At 50.3% G+C, this 12,500-nt stretch overlaps 3 non-coding genes across 3 annotated transcripts in view; all 3 read right to left on the reverse strand.

Annotated features, from left to right (window-relative positions):
* LOC124576055 overlaps positions 1 to 387 on the reverse strand; it is a 4,222-nt gene extending 3,835 nt beyond the window's left edge. The window contains exon 1 of the ribosomal RNA XR_006972477.1: positions 1 to 387. This exon is cut by the window's left edge and continues 3,835 nt beyond it. This is a non-coding gene — a ribosomal RNA (large subunit ribosomal RNA).
* Positions 388 to 575: 188 nt separating this feature from the next.
* LOC124576019 lies at positions 576 to 730 on the reverse strand. The gene has a single exon (XR_006972444.1). It is a non-coding gene; the product is annotated as a 5.8S ribosomal RNA (ribosomal RNA).
* Positions 731 to 1,081: 351 nt separating this feature from the next.
* LOC124576047 lies at positions 1,082 to 2,991 on the reverse strand. The gene has a single exon (XR_006972470.1). It is a non-coding gene; the product is annotated as a small subunit ribosomal RNA (ribosomal RNA).
* Between the last annotated feature and the right edge of the window lie 9,509 nt (positions 2,992 to 12,500).

A 12,500-nucleotide genomic window follows, 5' to 3' on the forward strand; every position in this document is an offset into this window, starting at 1 on the left:
CTTTTCAACTTTCCCTCACGGTACTTGTTCGCTATCGGTCTCGTGGTCATATTTAGTCTCAGATGGAGTTTACCACCCACTTGGAGCTGCACTCTCAAGCAACCCGACTCGAAGGAGAGGTCCCGCCGACGCTCGCACCGGCCGCTACGGGCCTGGCACCCTCTACGGGCCGTGGCCTCATTCAAGTTGGACTTGGGCTCGGCGCGAGGCGTCGGGGTAGTGGACCCTCCCAAACACCACATGCCACGACAGGCGGCAGCCTGCGGGGTTCGGTGCTGGACTCTTCCCTGTTCGCTCGCCGCTACTGGGGGAATCCTTGTTAGTTTCTTTTCCTCCGCTTAGTAATATGCTTAAATTCAGCGGGTAGTCTCGCCTGCTCTGAGGTCGTTGTACGAGGTGTCGCACGCCACACCGCCAGCCGGCTGTGCACGCTACCGAGTAAGTACCGGTATGCGAACCGCCAGGCGACGGGCGCGCATCGCACGTTTCAGGAGGCGCGGCCGGCCCCACAGGCGGCCGCGACGCTCCCAGGTCTGCGAAGCGGGGCAAACGCCGCGCGCTTCAGTATACGTAGCCGACCCTCAGCCAGACGTGGCCCGGGAACGGAATCCATGGACCGCAATGTGCGTTCGAAACGTCGATGTTCATGTGTCCTGCAGTTCACATGTCGACGCGCAATTTGCTGCGTTCTTCATCGACCCACGAGCCGAGTGATCCACCGTCCTGGGTGATCTTTTCTTAGTTTCCACTGTCTCTTTCAAGACAGTTGCATAGGCGGGACGTAGGCGTGTGGCGGCCCCTGTTCAAGCGTTCTGTGTCCAACGGCCTCACGGCCGATGGGCGTCGTACGGCTCCACACCGGAGCGGACAGGCAGTCGGGCGAAAGTCATTCAAAACCGGCGCCAGGCGCCAGGTGCCGCAGGCCAGCCGCTCCAGCGCTTCAGCGCTCGTACCACACAACATTGGCGTTAGTTTTGAGAAGCACGCGTGGTTCCGCACGCGGCGCACGGCTACTGCGAGCCGTACAGGTAGCGTGTTGCGCGACACGACACGCACATCGAACGACATGCAGTCTAGTCGGTAATGATCCTTCCGCAGGTTCACCTACGGAAACCTTGTTACGACTTTTACTTCCTCTAAATGATCAAGTTTGGTCATCTTTCCGGTAGCATCGGCAACGACAGAGTCAATGCCGCGTACCAGTCCGAAGACCTCACTAAATCATTCAATCGGTAGTAGCGACGGGCGGTGTGTACAAAGGGCAGGGACGTAATCAACGCGAGCTTATGACTCGCGCTTACTGGGAATTCCTCGTTCATGGGGAACAATTGCAAGCCCCAATCCCTAGCACGAAGGAGGTTCAGCGGGTTACCCCGACCTTTCGGCCTAGGAAGACACGCTGATTCCTTCAGTGTAGCGCGCGTGCGGCCCAGAACATCTAAGGGCATCACAGACCTGTTATTGCTCAATCTCGTGCGGCTAGAAGCCGCCTGTCCCTCTAAGAAGAAAAGTAATCGCTGACAGCACGAAGGATGTCACGCGACTAGTTAGCAGGCTAGAGTCTCGTTCGTTATCGGAATTAACCAGACAAATCGCTCCACCAACTAAGAACGGCCATGCACCACCACCCACCGAATCAAGAAAGAGCTATCAATCTGTCAATCCTTCCGGTGTCCGGGCCTGGTGAGGTTTCCCGTGTTGAGTCAAATTAAGCCGCAGGCTCCACTCCTGGTGGTGCCCTTCCGTCAATTCCTTTAAGTTTCAGCTTTGCAACCATACTTCCCCCGGAACCCAAAAGCTTTGGTTTCCCGGAGGCTGCCCGCCGAGTCATCGGAGGAACTGCGGCGGATCGCTGGCTGGCATCGTTTATGGTTAGAACTAGGGCGGTATCTGATCGCCTTCGAACCTCTAACTTTCGTTCTTGATTAATGAAAACATACTTGGCAAATGCTTTCGCTTCTGTTCGTCTTGCGACGATCCAAGAATTTCACCTCTAACGTCGCAATACGAATGCCCCCGCCTGTCCCTATTAATCATTACCTCGGGTTCCGAAAACCAACAAAATAGAACCGAGGTCCTATTCCATTATTCCATGCACACAGTATTCAGGCGGGCTTGCCTGCTTTAAGCACTCTAATTTGTTCAAAGTAAACGTGCCGGCCCACCGAGACACTCACTCAAGAGCACCCTGGTAGGATTGCAACGGGGTCCGCCTCGGGACGCACGAGCACGCACGAGGCGCGTCGCACGCCTTCGGCTCGCCCCACCGGCAGGACGTCCCACGATACATGCCAGTTAAACACCGACGGGCGGTGAACCAACAGCGTGGGACACAAATCCAACTACGAGCTTTTTAACCGCAACAACTTTAATATACGCTATTGGAGCTGGAATTACCGCGGCTGCTGGCACCAGACTTGCCCTCCAATAGATACTCGTTAAAGGATTTAAAGTGTACTCATTCCGATTACGGGGCCTCGGATGAGTCCCGTATCGTTATTTTTCGTCACTACCTCCCCGTGCCGGGAGTTGGTAATTTGCGCGCCTGCTGCCTTCCTTGGATGTGGTAGCCGTTTCTCAGGCTCCCTCTCCGGAATCGAACCCTGATTCCCCGTTACCCGTTACAACCATGGTAGGCGCAGAACCTACCATCGACAGTTGATAAGGCAGACATTTGAAAGATGCGTCGCCGGTACGAGGACCGTGCGATCAGCCCAAAGTTATTCAGAGTCACCAAGGCAAACGGACCGGACGAGCCGACCGATTGGTTTTGATCTAATAAAAGCGTCCCTTCCATCTCTGGTCGGGACTCTGTTTGCATGTATTAGCTCTAGAATTACCACAGTTATCCAAGTAACGTGGGTACGATCTAAGGAACCATAACTGATTTAATGAGCCATTCGCGGTTTCACCTTAATGCGGCTTGTACTGAGACATGCATGGCTTAATCTTTGAGACAAGCATATGACTACTGGCAGGATCAACCAGGGAGCTGCGTCAACTAGAGCTGAGCAGCCGGCCGCCCGGGAGTGTGTCCCGGGGGCCCGCGCGAACACGCAAGCGTCCGCTCAATTATTCTGCAAACAGGAGGAGGCTGAGCTCCCCTGCACAATACACCTCGAAACCCTCTCAGGTCCCGGCGGCGCGCAGCGCCGTCCTAAGTACTTGGTCGGGTTCGAGAGAGGCGCAATCGCCCGGAGTTTGGCGAGTAGACGCTTTAGGTGCGACCACCCGTGCTCCCAACTGAGCTTGCCGCTGCCGACAGAGGCCCGGGAGCGTGCTGTCGTGGCATTGCCGGCGGGAGACAACACGCGCCACCTACGGTGACCGGCAGCTCCAACGCCAGCGCCACAGAAGGACAAAAGCCCCACTTGGGTGCCGAAGCGAACTCTCCCAGCACAGCGCACGCGCCAACACGTCCGCACAGCTGCGATACAAACCACCTGCGAGAACCGCAGAGGCGACCGAGCAGCAGACGGCGTCGCGGCGCCGAGCGCCGGGCGGCGGCGCATCCTCAGCGCACACAGTCCTCAATCGGACCAGCACACTGCAGATGTCCACCGCGCTTCGCACCGGGCCCGCGAGGACCTACTTTGGCCGCACGGCGCCGCGTGCAGGGTGCGCCGGCGCGCAGCTGCGCCGCCTGCCGCCTCCGTCGGCCGGCGCGCCTGCCACTGGCCGCCCCCACCAGCCGGCTGTAGCGCGTGCGCCCACGCACCGCGCGGCCAGCACGCCGGGAGGCCCCCCCTCACCGGCCGGGGACGGTCCCACCCAGCCACCGCCGCGTATCGCTTCACACCCAGATGCCATTCACGTTCGTGGGCATGGTGGGTATCGCTGGAACAACCGGTTGGTAGCTCAACCGATCGTCGCCATCACTGATTCACCTCTAGCGAGAACAACCGCACCACAACGGTTTACCAGTTGTTCATTTGCATAACGTCACCAGCAAACGTAGGCGTCCATCGCCATTTGCAAATTCAACGATTGTTGCATGCCTGTGTCAGGTGTCACGACACACTATGTCTGCCCACATACACGCAACAACATGTGCACGCTTCGCGAACACGTGGAAGGTGGCCCCCGTACGTATGCGATGTCCATTGCGCGAACGACTGTCAACCGGCCTCTGTCGCATGTCGCAGATGTGGAACGCAGTGCACCATGCTATCACGGTGTGTGAGAAGAGACGACTACGTCTGACAACACGCGCCACTACATCAACAGACGGCTCATGCTGATCGCCATCCAGGGCATACCACACTGCAATCCAGCTCTTATAGGGAGACGACACGTAGCTGAGTGCACAACATTTGGACCGCATGGTTCGCCGTTGTTGGCGCAGTCGTTGTACGGTCACATGTACCACGATGTATCATTCAGTACATGAGGACCAATGTGCAGTACAGTGTGTGATTTGGACGTACAACATCAGCGGACAGTTGACACAGGCCGTACCACAGCGTAGGCTAAGTGCTTCGCACATGCGAATGCCAATGAACAACTGCAAATGCCAATGAACAACTGCAAAGGGCATTGAGCATGTACGTCCTGCTGCCATCCACATTACAGTGTATAGCTGCAAGGTGTTTAACATGAAGCGATACACTGGGGACCGGGCAGTGCGAGTAGCAAACTATATTGCGGGGGTTGCAGTTAGGCAACACTACACTAATTTAACGCGTCGTATGACAATTACAGAGCAGGTTAAGGCCCAACGTGTGTTGGGTTAAGGCCCAACGTGTGTTGGGTTAAGGCCCAACGTGTGTTGGGTTAAGGCCCAACGTGTGTTGGGTTAAGGCCCAACGTGTGTTGGGTTAAGGCCCAACGTGTGTTGGGTTAAGGCCCAACGTGTGTTGGGTTAAGGCCCAACGTGTGTTGGGTTAAGGCCCAACGTGTGTTGGGTTAAGGCCCAACGTGTGTTGGGTTAAGGCCCAACGTGTGTTGGGTTAAGGCCCAACGTGTGTTGGGTTAAGGCCCAACGTGTGTTGGGTTAAGGCCCAACGTGTGTTGGGTTACGTTAAGGGGCAATGTGGCTTACGTTAAGGGGCAATGTGGGTTACGTTAAGGGGCAATGTGGGTTACGTTACGGCGCAATATAGGTTACGTTACGGCGCAATATAGGTTACGTTAAGGCGCAATATCGGTTACGTTAAGGCGCAATACAGGTTACGTTAAGGCGCAATACAGGTTACGTTAAGGCGCAATACAGGTTACGTTAAGGCGCAATACAGGTTACGTTAAGGCGCAATACAGGTTACGTTAAGGCGCAATACAGGTTACGTTAAGGCGCAATACAGGTTACGTTAAGGCGCAATACAGGTTACGTTAAGGCGCAATACAGGTTACGTTAAGGCGCAATGCAGGTTACGTTAAGGCGCAATGCAGGTTACGTTAAGGCGCAATACAGGTTACGTTAAGGCGCAATACAGGTTACGTTAAGGCGCAATACAGGTTACGTTAAGGCGCAATACAGGTTACGTTAAGGCGCAATACAGGTTACGTTAAGGCGCAATACAGGTTACGTTAAGGCGCAATACAGGTTACGTTAAGGCGCAATACAGGTTACGTTAAGGCGCAATACAGGTTACGTTAAGGCGCAATACAGGTTACGTTAAGGCGCAATACAGGTTACGTTAAGGCGCAATACAGGTTACGTTAAGGCGCAATACAGGTTACGTTAAGGCGCAATACAGGTTACGTTAAGGCGCAATACAGGTTACGTTAAGGCGCAATACAGGTTACGTTAAGGCGCAATACAGGTTACGTTAAGGCGCAATACAGGTTACGTTAAGGCGCAATACAGGTTACGTTAAGGCGCAATACAGGTTACGTTAAGGCGCAATACAGGTTAGGTTAAGGCGCAATACAGGTTAGGTTAAGGCGCAATACAGGTTAGGTTAAGGTACGACATAGGTTAGGTTAAGGTACGACATAGGTTAGGTTAAGGTACGACATAGGTTAGGTTAAGGTACGACATAGGTTAGGTTAAGGTACGACATAGGTTAGGTTAAGGTACGACATAGGTTAGGTTAAGGTACGACATAGGTTAGGTTAAGGTACGACATAGGTTAGGTTAAGGTACGACATAGGTTAGGTTAAGGTACGACATAGGTTAGGTTAAGGTACGACATAGGTTAGGTTAAGGTACGACATAGGTTAGGTTAAGGTACGACATAGGTTAGGTTAAGGTACGACATAGGTTAGGTTAAGGTACGACATAGGTTAGGTTAAGGTACGACATAGGTTAGGTTAAGGTACGACATAGGTTAGGTTAAGGTACGACATAGGTTAGGTTAAGGTACGACATAGGTTAGGTTAAGGTACGACATAGGTTAGGTTAAGGTACGACATAGGTTAGGTTAAGGTACGACATAGGTTAGGTTAAGGTACGACATAGGTTAGGTTAAGGTACGACATAGGTTAGGTTAAGGTACGACATAGGTTAGGTTAAGGTACGACATAGGTTAGGTTAAGGTACGACATAGGTTAGGTTAAGGTACGACATAGGTTAGGTTAAGGTACGACATAGGTTAGGTTAAGGTACGACATAGGTTAGGTTAAGGTACGACATAGGTTAGGTTAAGGTACGACATAGGTTAGGTTAAGGTACGACATAGGTTAGGTTAAGGTACGACATAGGTTAGGTTAAGGTACGACATAGGTTAGGTTACGGTACGACATAGGTTAGGTTACGGTACGACATAGGTTAGGTTACGGTACGACATAGGTTAGGTTACGGTACGACATAGGTTAGGTTACGGTACGACATAGGTTAGGTTACGGTACGACATAGGTTAGGTTACGGTACGACATAGGTTAGGTTACGGTACGACATAGGTTAGGTTACGGTACGACATAGGTTAGGTTACGGTACGATATAGGTTAGGTTACGGTACGATATAGGTTAGGTTAAGGTACACATTGTTGTAAGGAAAGGTTTAATGGGGGGCGGGGCGGGGCGGCCGGTTTGTTGATTGTGATTATAGTAAGTGGATGCCTGCGGCATCATCTGATTTGCCACGTCAGGATGCACCTTTGGCTCATGACAGGCGGCGCTCTCATTCCATGCTTGTGGCAGACCTGTGTCTTTCATTCCTGCCATTGTTTGTGTGCTGTGAGAGGAGGCAGTATTGTGATGTTGGGTGCACCCCTGTGTAGGACATGTGTGGGTGTTGGTGGCTTGGCTGAGCAATGGTGGTTGTCGGGTGGGTGGGATATTCTGTTTTCTGAGTGGACCTCCCAGTCTGGTTATGACAGTGTGGATTGTCTAATGTGGCGGAGAGGATGCACTGGGTGTTGTTCCATGCTGGTGCTTACATATTGTCTGTGTGCGTGTTACAGGCAGAGAGTAGTGCGTGATAAGGGTGTGTGGCTGACGTGTGGTTGTGATTGTGAGCAGAGTCTTTCAGCATGTATACGGACAGTTGTATACATTATCTGTATTCTGATGGCTCTATCTATTACTAATCAGCGCCGTGTATACGTTTAATCCGGTTCCAGTCGAAACTGTTGTATCTCTGTACATTAGTGACACGGCGAGCCCGCTATGTAGTTACTCGTCTCGGCAGCTTCCACCGGTGTATGGCAAATGATTATAAGGAATCAGTCTAGTCGTCAATACCGATGGTGTGACGTCACATGTCTGGGGTGGGGGACGCTGCGCCCTTCCGGTGGGTCATGGCCTAGAAAGACTCTTCCCACGCAGGGGGGCGTGGACTGTCATTGACTCTTCCAGGTAATATACTTGCCGTACGTTCTTGCGACTGCGAGTGCAACGCTCACCGGTACCGACATGGATGGAGCGCCTCCTAGCTGACCGCTCAGCATCGGCATTCGTACAGAGAGCAACGCGGTCGCGTCTCTAGCTCGTAACTGGTACAGCCCGCAGCTCATGTATAGGGACAATGTTTTTTTTTTTTTTTTTTTTTTTTTTTTTTTTTTTTTTTTTTTTTTTTTTTTTTCAATGTTTATTATACATACAATGCCCACTTACTAACACTTATGCGTGGGCGTGCTACGTAACTAGACAGAACTACATGTTACAAATGTGGTTACATATAAAATACATACAAAAAACAAAACATATCTTCTACATTACACATATAAAAGAACGGCCTCTTAGCCTCTCTGGGCTAATCCCAGAGAGTTGCCCGTCCCTAGCCACGAGGAGGCGGGCCGCTACAATCCAACTGAAACCACTGCTTTATAACTCACAACTCCCACCACCACCCCTATTGAACAACTGTATCTACTTAGATACAAACTATATACAAACGAACTATAACCAAACACATCACTCTTGTGCTTTAACTTCTTGATAGTAACAGCACGTAGTGAGAGGCAACAACTAAGGATAACAAAAACTGAAATTCCACAGTAAATAACACAAAAGGTGACCTCTTCACCTCTTACCTCCCACATACAACATCTTCACTTCCAGCGGCCAGGCCCCAGGCGGACCGAATAAATCGCCATTCCTAGGGCGGACCAGCTGGTTCTTCTCACGTCTTATTGTCCACAGTCAGTTATTATTTAAAATATGCCATGCATTGAAATATGCCATTCACTCATAACTGGTACATACGCTGAGCTTCCTTAGAAACTGCGTTAACCATTTTAGAGAAAAGTTGGAAATATTCTCCATTGTTGAGAAATTGAATAACGTCATTTCCAGGTAAAAGCTGCCTCTCAGCTGAGGCAACTTGCTCGTATATTGGGCACTGAAACACAACATGTTCAGGAGTACCGTAAGGGAACCCACAGTCACACCCCGGCGTCGGCCGCTTCCCTATGCGGTGTAAATACTCCGGATAGGGACCATGACCAGTCAGGAAGTGTACTATGCCCTGAGATGGCCGTATAATCTTATTCTTCAGACGTTCTTTTACGTTGGGAATAAAGGAATAAACCCTTCTCCCAGTATCTGAGCGATTCCACTCATCCTGCCAAATATTAAGTAATTCATTTCTGATTAGTTTAATGCTTGTCAAAGGCGCTCCCATTATTTCACGTACCCGCTCAATGTTTTGTTTCCGCAGCCAATAAAGGGCTGCTTGCTGTCTAATGATCAAATCTAATGGGCATAAGCCCATAATGACCAACAATGCATCGGTAGGGCTGGTGCCAAAGGCACCAATACACCGTAACAAGATATTTCTTTGAATCCTCCTGACTGACATGGCTGGCCTAACCAAAGCCAGTCTGTGGGCCCACACGCTCGCCCCATAACCCACAATCGGAGCCAACACACAGTTATGATATAAATGAATTGCTTTCGCTGGCAAGTGAAAGCGCCTGTGTCCAATAGTTATTAATTTGTTAAACAGGGCCAAAGATCTAGCTGCTACCTGCTCTATATGAACATTGAAGTTCCAGCGTTCATCCAGGTATACACCCAGATAACGCGCTGAACGTTGTCTTGATACGAAAACATTGTCAATTCTTATGGTTGGGTCTCTGTTGAGCCTCCCTTTTAACAACATGTACGATGACTTCTGTGGTGCAACAGTTAATTTAGACCGATTGCACCACTCTTGTAATATCTCAATTGCCTGTCTTGCATGTTCTTCCATTATGGCTCGAGAATTGCCTTCCACCAAGATGACAAGATCGTCCGCATAAGCCACGACACCGAGCACTGAGGTGTCCCTCTGCAAGGTGTTAAGCAGAGACTCCATATTTATGTCCCAGAAAACAGGACCGAAAACCGATCCCTGGGGACAGCCCCGGGTGATCCTTTTGGACACCACAGTCCCAGGAGCCGTGATCCTGGCCAGTCTGTTATCACAGTAGGCCTCCAAGCAACCATATAGTGGCCAAGGACATCCCATCTCTCGCAAAGAAGAGAAGAGAGCCGGCCACCACAGGTTGTCGAAGGCCCCCGAAATATCCACCATTATCCCCAGAACATACTTTGCACTGGCTGTGTGGACAGTCCGGGCTACCTCGTTGATCGCATCCTGAGTGGAGCGACCCTTCCGGAACCCGAACTGCCGATCGCTCATGCCATGCAGAGCTCGATGACTTAACAATCTGTCAGTGAGTAGCTTCTCAAAGGCTTTGCCCAGTACGTCCAAGAGACATATCGGTCTGTACGACTTTGGCAGCTGAGGATCTTTATCAGGACCTTTTTTAATGATAATCACTTCTGCGATCTTCCACTTCCTCGGGTACACCCGTAGTTGCAAGCAGGTGTTGTAAATCTTGGCCAACTCTGGAGCAAGCTGCGGTGCCAGGTGCTGCAGGATCTCAGAGGGAATGCCATCAGGACCAGGAGCCTTCTTCTTGGCGAAGGAACGAAGTACAGCCACCACTTCTTCGACAGAAAACGGATAAACAAGTACATCATTATTGTATGGCTCCATCATCATCCGACGTATGCCACGTTGCTCGTTTGTATCTTCGTCTTCCCTGTCGTCCGGAAGTAAAGTGTCCAGCAAGACTCTTGCGGTTTCCTCCCAAGATGTAGTATATCCTTCATCCAGTCGTAGCGTGGATAACATAGTCGGCGATCTAATTTTCTCTCTGACCAGCTTGTATGGGACCCCCCAAGGGTCCATTCCCAGCTGATCTTTGACAAAAGTTTCCCATGACTGCCTTCGAATCCTCTGTAACAATGTCTTGTATCTTTCTTTAAGGCGACGATAAATCTGTAGGTGAAAATCCCTCTCCTCTTGGGCAAAGCTTCTTTGATAGTTACTCCGCGCCCTCCTGACAGACCGCTTAAGTGCGGTCAGTTCTGGGGACCACGGAGTAGACTGCCTGCGGACAAACCTCGCCACCCGAGGAACCGCCGCAGCAATAGCGGCGTCAATAGCCATAACAATTGCTTGCACTGCTTCTTCTACATCCTCAGACTCAAGATTAGGTCCCAGCACTGGGGGACGGAATTCGCGTGCTAGTCGCTCCCAGTCCGTCCTTAAGTAGTTATAACGTACTTCCCAAGCGCCAGTCTCCTCCTGGACCACAGTATCATAATCAAATTTTATACAATTATGGTCACTGATAGTTAAGTTGGAAACAACACACCAGTTGCTTATATGAGGCGCTGCATGCAGCGTTGCTAAGGTAACATCAATATTAGACATTGCACCAGCCCTACCAGAAAAGGTAGGTGGATTGCCTGGCTGATTCAACACTACTAAATGAGCTTCCATTATCACATTCTCAAGTTCAATGCCTCGATCATCCAATTCCTCACTGTGCCACATAGGAGACTTGGCGTTCGCATCCATACAAACAATCACAGGGTGACCCTCTAGAGCTCGTAGGATCCATATCAACTGCTCCATAAACGGTGTAATATGCTGTCTAAACTGGCAGTATATGTTAACAATGTATACATTATGTGACAGCAAGTTCAATTGAGCAACCATTACATGTTCGTTGCAAAACTGATTTAAGATTGTTGTTTTAATCATCTTGTTTAGTACCACGATTGCGCTCATGGGGTTCTCCCCAGAGAACGCCACTTGCGCAACCGCAGGAAATCCTGGGACCCGACCAGCACAGGAACCCGGTTCTTGTATGATTATTACATCGAAATTCTCCTCCTCTGAAATTTTTCTAAGTTCTTGCGTAACCGTATGGCTACGCATGGCGTTTACCTGCAACATTTTGAACCTCCCCATTATCCAGGGGGATAAAAAACGTGCAGCCGACTAGCAGGCCAAGGTTTTGACAAGTCACAAACATTACGGCCGTACATTTTGACCATCTCCTTAAATACTTTTTCTAGATCAAATTTACGATCTCTTCGTGCGTATACTTGTTCCACCAATAGCTTCAATTTTTCCACTTCAGAGGGGATATTAGCCGCCTCCAACTGAATACAATCTACATCCTCCAGTGCTGGGAATGTTATGTCTTTTCCATATTCATGTGCCCTCCGAACAAGTTGCCTCAATGCAACCGTTAACAGGCCCGGCTCTTCCAATCTCGAGAGCCGCAGCATATCCTCGAAGTCTGTATATACACGACCGGGTCCAACAGCTTTATACATGTTACCAGCACTACTACTACCACTACCACAATCACCACTACCTCTATTTACACTTTTTACATTCACCTCTACTTCATTTTCATTAGTAACGTCTACATTATTCAAGTTCCGACCACCATCTGTTAATACACAGGAAGTGTCCACACCCTCTTCTTCACCTTTCACCGACTCCTCCACAGCAAGCTCCAATAACTGGCGTGACAGCCGGCTCAGAGCTTCCTCCGGTTCGACCTCGGCTTGGACGCCGACGTCCACCATCAGAGGACTCGCAGACCCGGAAGGATCTTGAAGATCAACCAGAGAACCTGTGGAAAGAGCTTTACTAATGAGTTTGCCCCGCTCAGCATCTCTTTTAACCTTACTGGGTGATTTTTTCTTAGGCACCTTAAGGGTCGCCATAGTCGGTTCTTTGAATGATTCTATCTAAAAACATTCTATAAGTGGGGCAATCCTTAGAACCTCCGCATTTCTTCCCTCTCTTTTTACATGGAATACA

The sequence above is a fragment of the Schistocerca americana genome, unplaced genomic scaffold (assembly GCF_021461395.2).
Source record: "Schistocerca americana isolate TAMUIC-IGC-003095 unplaced genomic scaffold, iqSchAmer2.1 HiC_scaffold_243, whole genome shotgun sequence".
Lineage (NCBI taxonomy): Eukaryota > Metazoa > Arthropoda > Insecta > Orthoptera > Acrididae > Schistocerca > Schistocerca americana.